The 5,126-nt window shown below is 44.8% G+C and overlaps 1 long non-coding RNA gene across 1 annotated transcript; it reads left to right on the forward strand.

The window, feature by feature from the left end:
• The first annotated feature begins 926 nt into the window (after positions 1-926).
• On the forward strand, positions 927-2,503 carry LOC143862298 (uncharacterized). The gene is made up of 3 exons (XR_013240252.1): positions 927-1,529; positions 1,639-2,223; positions 2,343-2,503. It is a non-coding gene; the product is annotated as an uncharacterized LOC143862298 (long non-coding RNA).
• The last annotated feature ends 2,623 nt before the right edge of the window (positions 2,504-5,126 follow it).

Consider the following 5,126-nt stretch of genomic DNA (forward strand, 5'->3'; position numbering starts at 1 on the left):
TAACGGATTAACTTAGATTAGATACAATGTAGAAATGGATTTACACTGGTTTGAAAGGGTTACCGTGTTCAGACGGACTTACCTTGGAGAGTTAAAGCGTCATACTGGATTAACTTAGATTGTTACCATGTGGAAATGGATTTACACTGGTTAGAAAGTATTTCAAAAGACTTTTGCTCGGAATGATGCCTCATGAGGCTGTTGCTGGTTTTGATTGCTTGATTTGGTTGCACTCTGATGTGGATGCGGGTACAAACTTTACTGGGGAAAAAGTCTGCTTGGGATTTGGTTACAAACTCCGCTCGAGATTTGGGTACAAAGTCCGTTGGGGATCTGAATAATTCGGGAGGTAAAGGTCGACATCTTGTAGATGGATTGAAAAATTGATTCTGAAGGGATGTAAACATCCGCTGAGAGATCGAGATTGATCTTGATTGACCCATGTTTGGATTGCAAACTCCGTAAGGGATCCGAATAATTCAGGAAGGAAAAGTCGACATCTTGTCGATGGATTGAAGAATTGATTCTGAAGGGGATGGAAACATCCGTTGAGAGATCGAGATTGATCTTGATTGACCCATGTTAGGATAAATCCATTATCAGGTGAATCGTTATGGAAAGGATTTTGGCATTTTCCGGCTCTGCAGGGCGATTGATCGATCTGCTGGGTGAGAGATGTCCTGCCGTAGAACCTTGACTCTGCTGATGAAAAGGAATGCTTTGTAGGAGAGGCTTTGAGTTGCATAAGATTGCCTTTAGGATTTTCTAATAGCGGAGAGACATCGGTATACTTAGCTGGGGAGAAAATGGGATGTTCGCGCGTCCAGGATTGAATTTGGCACGGCGCGAGACTTGTTTTAGAAGTGGTTGGGTTCTGCCAGGAATGATTTTGGATGCTCTGGATTGTCTTCAAGAGTTTTAGAATTCTAAAGCAGAGGTTTGAGAGGCAGTTGATGCCTAAAGAATGCCCTATGCGGACTTTGTAAAGCAGGACGTGCGAATCCTTGTTTATTGGGGAGGCCTGATTCTGTTGAGTATACTCCGAAAAATGCAATTTGAAAGACTTGGGGACTACAGAGAGTTGACTTGATCCAAAGTTGAAAGGTTGGTAGAATCCGCGGACGAAATGCAAGCAAAACAGGTGCAAAATGGCAAAAATGACCAAATAGGGGGGAATATTTCCGAAGTTGGGGGAATAGTCCCCCAAATTCGTCTTAGACGAATCCCAATTTGGGACAAAAATGGGAGGGTTGTACGGGTTTAAATACCAGTACAACCTTCACTTCTTTCTTTTTCTGACGAGTTGAGTTGGTTTTCTCTCTGAGGTTTTTAAGTTTTCTTCGCATTCTTCGCGAGGTTTTCGAGGTCTTTGAGTTTTCTTCAGATATGGCGCGCTGGCCTCATATTCGGGGGAGAGACCTTGGCCGGGAGTCCTCAGGGGACGAGGAGCGGGATCGCACTCCATGGTACCGGGGTACTCTTCTGAGAGGTACGGCCAGACACATCTCGCGGTTGTTTGCGACGGAGAGGTATGCTCTTTGAACTTAGCTTTTTATAATTCCCAGGCTTAGGAATATAGTTAGCTTTTGGTGCTTTTAGTAGTGTAGCTCTTGAGTCGTTTCTCGTCACCTTTGACAGAGGCTCTTCCTCATATGGTTACGAGAGGGTCTGTGAGAGACACCAGGACTAGATGGGAGGCCCTAGACCACCGGGCTCAGGCATATATAGCGGGGACAAGTTTAGACAGATTTGTCTATACTGATTCTGAGGGGGTGGGCATAGGCTTTGTGTTTGCTCTCGCTGAGAGATGGTGGGAGACGACCCACACTTTCCACTTCCCGATCGGGGAAGTCATGATGACTCCTATAGCCTTTTCTGCGCTGAAGGGACTCCGGATGGGAGGGATCCCCATTCAGCTGACCGATGTTTCAGAGGCAGATGTCAGAGAGTTTTTAGGAGTGCCAGAGCATGATCCTCTAGACCAGGATGGTAGACCTTCACATGCTTCCTTGCCGAGGCTGCAGATGAGCCATCAGTTGGCGAGGAGTTTTGTTATGGGCCTTCTGGGCCGCACCCTGTTTAGCAACACAGGGAACACAATTCGGAGAGAGTTCTTGCGGAGTATGACTGGGGAGGAGCGGCTTATGCTTATCTGATCCGTTCGATGGATGCTTTGTCACGAACGGATCACACTCTCTGTGTGGTCTCTGGTACATTTGGGCGGTACGCTTCTATCCCTTCCCTCTTTAAGTTTGAAAATATTCTAGCTGCTTCTTTTTAATTCATTGTTTATGATATGAACTGTTAAAGCAACTGAAATGTTTTCTGATGACTTTGAACAGGCATGGGCTTACGAGTGCTTTGGCCTTCTTGCTCCTGTACCGAGGCATCCGACGGGGGTTTTCTTTCCAGCGCAGAGACGCTGGACAATAGGGGAGAGAGGATCATGCCCTCTGTACTCTGCAGATCAGGTTCGTCGAGCTATAGATCGGATTCAGGTGGACACTGTGAGTACTTTAAAGTGCCTTTATTTTCAGTACTGCATCCTCTTAATTTGAATTATATTCAATGATTCTGATGCATGGCTTATGACTTGGCAGGCTTGGTGGAGACCCTTGGATGATCACCCAGAGATCATGAGAGATGCATATCCTTATGCAAGGAGCATTACTCGGAGGACGGTGGCGTTTGTTTGCCACATGGGACTAGCCATCAATCTTTGTGATAGGATCGCCCGACAGTCGCTAGGGCATGAGAGTCAGAGGATTCCCTACGATCCTACTGGCCGTTTGAGGACCATAGACTAGGTGCCTGAGGCTCGGCGAGGGGTCCTATGAACACAGGGATTTATCATCCCAGACAACCACTTTCGGTCAGGAGACTACAGAGCTTGGGCTTCTGTTGAGCTGATGGGTCATTTGACCTCAGGAGAGGTATTCCTTATACTTTCCTCTTTCCTTTTAGTTAGGCTTACTTTGATTTTGAAATGCAATATTTGATACGAATCCTTTGTCTTCTACAGGAGGATCCGGAGACAGATGATGTCCCTTAGGCTCCTGCGCCCGCAGAGGAGCCTTATGACGAGGACAGGGATTTCTACGCCGCCATCAGGGCCACAGCCGTTGCGGCTAGAGGTGGTCCAGTGATCAGAGAACCTGCTCCGACAGCACCAGCGCCACGGAGAGAGGGGCCTGTTACTCGTAGTTGGGGGAAAGAAACAGTGATGGCGCCTTCTTCGTCGTCTACTTCTCCGGCAAGGACAGCTCTTCGCCCACCAGCTGTACCGAGAGCTCATGCCCGAGCTTCTCGTGGACGAGCTACTCGACCAATTCTTCAGGGGCTGGTCCTTCTTCACTTCCTGAGTACTTTCCACTGCCAGGCTGGACGATGCCTTCCTGTGATAGGAGAGGAAAGTTTGAGCTAGTTCGGCCATCAGGGGCGATTGGATACTGAAATACAAGGTGACAACCCAAGGGGGAGGGTTGAATTGGTTAATTAAAAATTTGAAGCTTAATTAAGTAGATTATTAAAATCAACTTACCAACTAAGCCTAAACAAGTCTAACCCTTAATTAATCAATAAATATAATTTATGCTAGAGATTAGATTTTACTTTATGCATATATACTCTAACCCTTGTTCAATCAAACATAAACATAAGTAAATGGAAAGATTACCAAACACCCAAGTGCAAAGAGAAGGAGAAGAGAAAGCATCCACAATGCACAAGATTTATAGTGGTTCGGTCACAACTTGACCTACTCCACTCTTCCATGTTTTTCTCCTTGGGATTCTTCACTAACCAATAAGATTCTTTAACGGGTGAATCTTAAATCCGTACACCAACTCCTTCAACTTCAAAGGGATCACACCCTTTCGCACGAAGCCTTTCCGAGGATGCCTTCCTCTTACAAATGATTACCCTTTCTTTCCGGGCCAAATCGAAGACCCTCAATTATAGAATGAAGAAATAAAATGAAAGAACTCTCAATGCCTCTTGATAGGCTGATTACAACTTTTTAATAGCTCACAAACTCTTAAAGGAATAGATACAAATGTAAAGCCTATCAAGATCCTCTTGATAGAATGTAAAAATATAAGTTCAAAGAAGTTTAACCTTTCATGTAAAAGTTTAGGTTCAAGAAGATGTGATTTAATCTTGCCAAAAAAGTGATTTACAAAGGTTTAGATAGTGTATATATAGCCCACAAGGAAATATGACCGTTTGGGGTAAAAGTGTAAATGACAGGGTTGAAAAAGTCAACCTGCGAATGCCCCAACGGATGTATTTCCTTGTCGTGGCGGTCGACCGAGGCACGGCGGTCGCCCGCCCTTATCGGGCTCTAAATTTGAATTTGAAATTTCATACCGACGAGGTCGACCAGCCCTATGGAGGTCGCCCGATGAGGACAATCTGTTTAAATAGAAATTCAGCTAAAAAAAATACTATCGCGGTCAACCGGACCTATGGCAGTCGACCTCCTAGCTCATACTGGATTGTTTCTGTCTGAAATATAAACATATCCACGGTCGCCTGGCTTACCACGGTTGACCTGCCCGATAAATTTCGAGATGCTCTGGAATTCCAGTTAGCATCCCGCGGTCGCCCGACATAGCCTGGTCGACCAGCCCTGAGCAAAATTCTATTTTTAACTTTAAAAATCAGGGGCTTTTGGGCTATGGTCTTTGGGTTTAAGTCCAAGGTTTTCAAACACATTTGTAGGAATGTCTTGATGGTTTTCAAAGATGTAAAATGTTAAGTATGAAAACTATTTTGAAAACCTTTTGAGAGTGCATTTAAACATAAAATCAAGAGGAATCCAAATACATTCTAATAGTGTATACCATTGAGTCTTCTTGGAATGTCTTGGCTCCATTGCACTTCTTTGGACTTCTTCATCTTGAGAGTGAACTTCTTGAACGTTCGTTTGACTCTTGTGACTCCTCCAATCTTCAATGCATATTGGAAGGTGAATGAGGTGTCACCAATGACTTGTTCAACTCTAAGCTTCTTCTCGACACTTGTTGGGAACTTGTAGGATCTTCATGATGAGCTTCATGACTTGAACATCTTCAAATGAGGATGTCTCAATTGTAGGTGCAAGCTCTTGATCAATGTGAGTGTGG

Source organism: Tasmannia lanceolata, unplaced genomic scaffold, assembly GCF_043159265.1.
Source record: "Tasmannia lanceolata isolate RefF3 unplaced genomic scaffold, GAP_Taslan_0.1 ptg000037l, whole genome shotgun sequence".
In the NCBI taxonomy this organism is placed as follows: Eukaryota; Viridiplantae; Streptophyta; class Magnoliopsida; order Canellales; family Winteraceae; genus Tasmannia; species Tasmannia lanceolata.